The sequence below is a fragment of the Lactuca sativa genome, chromosome 8 (assembly GCF_002870075.4).
Source record: "Lactuca sativa cultivar Salinas chromosome 8, Lsat_Salinas_v11, whole genome shotgun sequence".
Lineage (NCBI taxonomy): Eukaryota > Viridiplantae > Streptophyta > Magnoliopsida > Asterales > Asteraceae > Lactuca > Lactuca sativa.
In genome coordinates this window covers 304,897,284-304,905,602 of record NC_056630.2, presented here as the reverse complement: position 1 = coordinate 304,905,602, position 8,319 = coordinate 304,897,284, and positions in this window count along the sequence as shown.

Below are 8,319 nucleotides of genomic sequence, written 5' to 3'. Positions count from 1 at the left end.
AGATCGTCGCCTGTGACCAAGATTGGAGTGTATTCTTTAGTGCTTAGGAATAATTTATGTTTAGATTTGAACAATTGTTGCTATTCGCCAGAAATGGCTAGAAACATCATTTCTTTTCATGGTTTGTTTAGACAAGGTTTTAGATTTTCTTTTAATAATTAGAATGGTTATATTTTGGCTTATCTAAATGGTGTCTTTTACTTTGAAGCTATACCATGTAATGGAATTTATGAAACTGTTATGATTGTTGATAACTTAGGAAATGATGTTTTGAACATAGATTCTTCCACTAGTATGGATAAAGCATCCTTGTGGCATTGTCGTCTTGGACATGTCAACAAGAAACGCATAGCCCAACTCCAAAAGGATGGAGTGTTAGAGTCATTCGACCTTAGGGAAGATGACACGTGCGAGTGTTGTTTACTTGGAAAGATGACTAAATCACCCTTCACGAGTACGTGTGAAAGGGGTGAGGGTCTAATAGACTTAATACATACCGATGTATGTGGACCGTTTAGATCAACCATGAAGGATGGGAACCACTTCTACGTGACTTTCACCGCTGATTATAGTTGATATGGGTATATCTATTTAATCAAGCAAAAGTCAGAAACCTTTGAAAAGTTCAAAGTGTTCAAGAATGAAGTGGAGAATCAATTGGGCAGGAAAATCAAGATGCTTCGATCCAATTGAGGAGGAGAGTACCTAAGTCTTGAATTCCACGATTATCTCAAGGAGTGTGGAATAGTTTCGCAATTGACGCCTCCTAGGACACCGCAGTTGAATGGTGTGGAAGAAAGGCGTAATCGAACCTTATTGGATATGGTTCGCTCTATGATGAGTCGTGCTTCACTACCTGTCTATTTTTTGGGGTATGCCTTAGAGATTGCCGCCTATATCCTTAACCGAGTCCCTATTAAGAAGGTTGCCAAAACACCTCACGAGATGTGGACAGGGAAAGCTCCCTCCTTGGCACATATCAAGGTTTGGGGTTGCGAGGCTTTCGTAAGGCGAGATACTCGCGACAAGCTCGAACCTCGAGGTGAGCGATGTATTTTCATCGCCTACCCGCAGACATCCTTTGGATATCTCTTCTATAGACCGAAGGACAATGTTGTCTTCGTTGCCAGGAAAGGAGTTTTCCGAGAGTGAGAACTCATAGGCCAAGGAGACAGTGGGAGGAAAATCGAGCTTGAAGAGATTCAAGAGTCGATAAATGAAGGAACCTCTACCGCTGGCACTCAACCCGAGGAGGAAACTCCGGTTGAACCGATTGAGGAATCCTTACCTCTTAGACGTTCCGATAGAGTTAGAGTTCTACCCCAATTTTATGGTTTTCATATTACTACCGAAGGGGACACGTATATTAGTGATGATACACTAATAAATCTTGAGCAACCTAATAGCTATAAGGAAGCCATGGTAGGCCCGGAGTCTGAGAAATGGAAAGAGGCAATGGATAGCGAGATCCAATCCATGTATGATAACCAAGTTTGGAATTTGGTTGATAATGTGCCCGGACGTAAGACCGTTGGGTGTAAATGGATCTTCAAGAAGAAGACCGACGTAGATGGAAACGTACACACATATAAAGCGCGATGGGTTGCGAAGGGCTTTACTCAAACTCCTGGAGTTGACTATGATGAGACCTTCTCACCAGTTGCGAAGATAAAATCTATTAGAGTGATGCTAGCGATTGTCGCATTTCATGATTATGAGATTTGGCAAATGGATGTCAAGACCGCTTTCCTTAACGAAAAGTTGGCTGAGGATGTTTACATGGCTCAGCCAGAGGGGTTTGTGGATCCGAAGCATCCGAATAGAGTGTGTAAGCTTGAGAAGTCCATTTATGGACTTAAGCAAGTGTCTCGCAGATGGAATCTTTGCTTCGATGAGAAAGTCAAAGAGTTTGGATTTGTACGAAGCGAAGATGAATCATGTGTATATGTCAAAGCCAGTAGGAGTATAGTAAGCTTCCTCGTTCTATATGTCGATGACATATTACTGATAGGAAACGACATCCCGACTCTGCAGGAGGTTAAGTCCTGGCTCGGGAAGTGCTTCGCTATGAAGGACCTCGGAGAGGCTTCTTACATTTTGGGAATAAGGATAGTAAGAGAAAGAAGTAAGAGACTAATTGGACTTCGTCAGAACACCTACTTAGAGAAGGTACTAAAATGTTTTAGTATGGGAAACTTGAGGAAGGGAGAATTACCGATACAGAGTAATGCCAAGTTGAGTAAGACTCAAAGTCTGAGTACCGAAGCTAAAATAGCAGAAATGAGCCGAGTACCATACGCTTCCGCAGTTGACTCAATCATGTACGCTATGACTTGTACTCGCCCTGATGTAGCCTTCGCTTTGAGCATGGTTAGCAGATATCAAGGGAATCCTGGCAGAGCACATTGGATTGCGGTGAAGAATATCCTTAAGTACCTTCGTAGGACGAAGGAATGGTTTTTAGTCCTCGGAGGGAGTGATGACTTGAAGGTGTGAGGGTATAGTAACGCCAGCTTTCAGACTGACAGGGACAACTACCGTTCGCAGTCGGGCTGGGTCATTACCCTAAATGGAGGAGCAGTGACATGGAAAAGTTCCAAGTAAGAAACCGTAGCTGATGCAACGTGCGAATCAGAGTGCATTGCAGCGAGCGAAGCGTCGAAGGAGGCAATATGGCTGAAGAACTTCATCGGTGATCTTGGAGTTGTACCCGCCATAAAGGAGCCCATGGATATTTTCTGTGATAACGAAGGAGCGGTTGCCTTGACCAAGGAACCGAGGGATCATGGTAGATCACGACATATCGACAGAAAATATCACTTCATTAGACATCGTGTAGAAGAAGGACAACTCGTAGTGAAGAGGATATCATCAGAAGATAACCTAGCAGATCCGCTTACGAAGGGACTGAGTAGGGTTAAGCACTTGCAGCATGCTAGGAGTATTGGGCTGAAGGATGATATTAGCATAGATTAGATAGTATTAGAAACGTGTAATAGATAAATGTAATTAACATTTGATGATTAAATAAAGGAGTTTTATTTATGAGTAATGTTACTGTCTTATGTTAATTGTTTAACTATTGTTTCACTTTGCATGTTTTGACTTCCGGAATAATTGACATTATTAGGAATAATAGAATTGTTCAAATTATCCACAATCGTTCATATGTTGGAAGTAGATATGAATGAAGATTGTCATGAATTGGTATGTAGATTGTCTAAATGGTGTTAGACATAGCAAAGGGTTGCTGCAACGTTCATGAGTGCTTATGAACTAGTTTTGAGCATTGGAACAAACCCACGCTTGCTGGAATCACCTTATGGAATAAGATATAAAAGGGTGATCGCAAGACGATAATATCATATAGTCTTAAAACCTAGATATATGGTTTGTTATTTGTTAATTGGTTGTACATTGATAATGTGAAAACGCCTCAGTAACTCGGTGTTATAAAACGCATTGTTCTGTATAGTTGGTTAATGAATAAGTAAATGCATATAAGTCGAAGTTTATCTGTAAATTTTATCCTAAGAGGGTAGAAGAGGTATCTCGGCCGCTCGATGATTTGATTTGACTTATGTGCCGGGCCCGGTCAGAACTGAATTGATGTGTTTGATTAACTTCTATATCGAATAAATCATAGATCGAGAAACCTAAATGCTTGACTAACCATTCCATAGGATTGTCAGCATGATATCTAACAGAGGATTGTACGATCCCTTATCTAAAGGACAAGATTGATTAGATCAGAGTTTGACAGCGTCTTTGAGAGCTACGATTGCAAACCGAATTGTACTTGTGCACATAGTTACTAGACTTATCCAAGTGGGAGACTGTTGGAATAGTGTCTAAGGCTACAACTATATTAGGCAAGTATTTGACCCGGTTGTGCATGGTCCTTTTGGCTTGCCTTCACCATAGCAACTTGATAGGATGATTTATTAAGAGAGAGTAAATATTATTAGTATATTATGAGAATAATATAAAAAATAATATATTGTTATTTGATTAATATAAGTCATAGAATTAATTGGAATTAATTTGGTGACTTAAAGAGATTAATTAAATAAGAGGGTATAAACTGTCAATTGTTTGATAGTTAAACTTTAGACTGTAAATCCATATTGATATGCATTGGACGGATTCTAGAAGCTAAGGATAGCTTCAAATCGTCCAAGGGGTTATCTAAGGAATGGATTTGGATAGCCTTAAGATAAGATTATCCAATTAGGGTTTAGGTTGTAACCCTATGGCATGAGGAAATCAGAACTCCATAAAATGTATAGAAACCCTGGCCGATTTCCTCCCCTCTCCTCTCTCCCAAACCATCTTCCTTGCTATTTGGTGTTTGTAAGCCATTAGAGGAGTGACAATTGTGACTCTAGAAGCTCCAAGACAACAAGATCAACAAGGAATTCAAAGGTATGATTCTAGATCTGTTTCAATATGGTTATTATACCTAAATAGTCATTAGAAGTCTTGGATTCATAGCATATTTAACTAGAAAGACTAGATCCAAGCATTAGGGTTTTGCATGCGCACATAGGAAAGTTCTTATGGCAAAAACCCATCAGTAAACACCAATAAGTATGGTCTATGGACCATAAACTCGCATACAAGGCCTTATACTCCTTTGTGCAACCCAATAGCCCCCTAAAACTTTGACCAAAGTGTTTTACACGCTTTAGAATGTTTATACTTGTCTTATTAGTGTTATAATCACTAATTGTATATGTACATATGTCTTTATATGTTATTAGGATCATTGTGAGTGTTTAAGTCTTCACTTGACACCAAACACTTGTCCGACACTTCCCTCCGATCCACTCACTACAGGTGAGTTCATACCCCTTAATTAACCTTTAAATTTTTCTAAATGTTTAAAAATGCTTTTATGCGGGAAGGGGGCGACAAGTTAAATCATGCTAGTTAGTACACCAATCACATGTGATTAATAACTAGCATACAAATAGATTTACTACAGTTTAGCTGTTTTACCAAATAGATTACTTCAAATGGCTTTATCAAATGTTTTTAAATGTTTAAAACTTCTTATCAGACTGTCTTACATATTGTATGTTTCCTTTCAAACTTTATTACAATTGTGTTTCAAATAAAGGTTTCCTTATACTTAAAAATGTGCTTATCAAACAAACTGCTTTTAAATCATTTTACAAACTGACATCAAGTCATCATTTCTTAGTTATTAAACTTTTTAAAGGTTTTTATAAAACATATTTTATACTTTTATATTGTCAAATGCATGCCTATATATGTATAGTTATAGAAGTAATGTTTAAAGGACTTAGGGCGGCAAGCTCGCTTTATTTCCTTTTCCTCGTTGGGATGTGGCCTTAGGGTATCGGTTATTCGTTCGAATGTCGTCTAAATATTAGTTATATATTATGTATACATATATAGAAATAAAAGTTTCGTTAGTTAGTTCAGTACCTTTGGGTAGCAAAGGCATACTTCGGTTATACATGTACATTACTAGTAGTTATAATAGGCATAGTTAGGAGATACTACTTACTATTCCAAGTACAAGGAATCACACCAGAGTCAGTTCATTCATCAGTCTATAGTAATACAATACTTACTATATGAAGAGATACCACTACAGAAGTACAATTACAAGAATACTAATACATTACATATGATATTAAGAGATACAATACACAATAACAGAATATACAAAATAAGGTGTTATAGCATGGAACAAGTACAGTATCTAACTATACCAATGAATCACTTACGCATTGTTCCAAACTAAAGGTGATAGTTATATTGGGTATACATGATCATATAATCATAATGTGAATGTTCACGACTTGCAATCATTGCTGGGGCCGCGTTTGGTTCCCAGAATCTTTTGACAAGGAGAGCGTTTAGTATGGGATCTAGCCATCACATTATACCTTAATACTCATTTTAAGGCAATTAGTACAATAGTAGTCACTTATTACAAATACTACAATACTTACACTTTACATACGACAAATACGAAAGGATACAATTCCAGTTATTATATTATTTTCCTTATTACATTTACTCTGTGTCACATTCACATAATCGATGAGGTAGATTATATTTGAATAATAATAGTTGTACAAGGAAAAACCTTCACTTATGTGGAGGCTCATACTTTCAAAACAGTCGGGTCTTGGTAGAAGGCTGCTTTCAAAACAGTCGGGTGTTGGTAGAAGGCTGCTTTCAAAACAGTCGGGTCTTGGTAGCAGGTTGCTTTCAAAACAGTCAGGTCTTCGTAGAAGGCTTCTTTCAAAATAGTCGGCTCTTGGTAAAAGATTACTTTTTATACTAGTAGGAAATATGATATTTTTTAGGGTTTTCAAACGTTTACAATTACTTACAAACACTTTCATACTTATACAAACTTTCCTTCAAACAATTACAAGTCTTTTCTTTATAGTTTTACAAATTAAAGACACATAAATACTTATGAATTCACCAACTTTATTACTGATTCTCGCTTTCAAAATAACTTGTATTCTCAGGTCACAAATAGACAGGTACGACAACCAGGTTTTGTGAAGACGAAGCAGTCAAGACTCGTCTTAAACTTTGAATATTCATTATGTTGTTTTTTACTTTGAAAGAACACACATGTATTTAAAATTATACTATTAATGCAATGGATGATGTTGTTGCTTGTTTACTACTTTTCATTGTTGTGATACTTTACATGACGTCCTCCGCCCCAGAACGTTTCCTCCGTTCTCGGTTTTGGGGTGTGACAGTACCAAAAAGCTAACTATACTCCCACTAGCCTTAACATATAAATAAGACTCAACTTCGCTCATTGAAAAACCAAACTCTTTGACTATCTCATCGAAACAAAGATTCCATCTGTGAGATGCTTGCTTCCATCCATAGATGGATTTCTCAAGCTTAAACACTCTATTAGGGTGCTTTGCATCGCCAAAACCCTTTAGCTGACTCATATAAACATCCTCAACCAACTTTTAATTAAGGAAAGTGGTTTTGACATCCATTTGCTATATTTCATAATCATTAAATGGAACTATGGCTAGAAAAACCCTATTAGACTTAACCTTTGCTACTAGAGAGAAGGTCTCATCATAGTCATCTCCCGAGTTTGAGTAAAGCCCTTTGCAACCAGTCGTGCTTTATAAGTGTGTACATTTCCATCCATGTCGGTCTTCTTCTTAAAGATCCATTTGCACCTAACCGTCTTACGACTCGGTACATTGTCAACCAAGTTCCAAATTTGATTTTCATACATGGACTGAATCTCGCTGTCCATGGCCTCTTTCCATTTGGTGGACTCAGGGCCTGCCATGGATTCCTTAAAGTTGTTAGGCTCATCCAGATTTACCAGTGTCCTACCACAGATAAATTCATCACCTTCCGCAGTAATATGAAAACCATAGTAATGCTCAGGCGCATTCCTAACTCTTGTAGAATACCTCAGAGGTACAAACTCATCAACAAGAGTTTCCTCCTCACGTTGATTGCTAGGGTTTGAGGTTCCTTCACTGCTTCACTCTTGAATTTATTCAAGGTCAATTTGCTTCCCACTGTTTCCTTGGCTTATGAACTCTCTCTCTCGAAAGACTCCTCTCCTTGCTACATAGACCACATTATCACTGGGTATGTAGAGGAGGTAACCAAAGGATTTGTGTGGGTAGCCAATGAAAATACACCTGTCACTTCGAGGTTTGAACTTGTCCTAAGTCTCACGTTTCACGAAAGCTTCGCAACCCCAAATCTTGATGTGGTCTAAATGGGGAACTTTCCCAGTCCACATCTCATGAGGTGTTTTGGCAACCTTCTTTATAGGGATTAGATTTTGGATATGGGTGGCAGTCTCTAAGTCATACCCCCAAAATGAGATTGGTAAAGAAGCTCAAATCATCATGGAACGAACCATGTCCAACAAAGTTAGAATGCATCTCTCAGCCACACCATTAAGCTATGGTGTCCTTCGAGGTGTCAATTGTGAAACAATTCCACATTCCTTAAGATAGTCAAGGAACACTGTACTAAGATACTCTCCTCCTCAATTGGATCAGAGCATCTTAATGTTCCTGCCCAACTGACTCTCCACTTCCTGTTTAAACTCTCTGAACTTTTCAAAAGTTTATGACTTGTGCTTGATTGAGTAGACATAACCATATCTACTATAATCATTTGTAAAAGTCACATAGAAGCGGCTAGCATCCCTTGTGGCAGCTCTGAAGGATCCACACAAACCTTCACCCATAGTACAAGTACTAGTGAAGGGTGAATTTGTCCTTTTTCCTAGTAAACAAGACTCGCAACTATCATTAGACT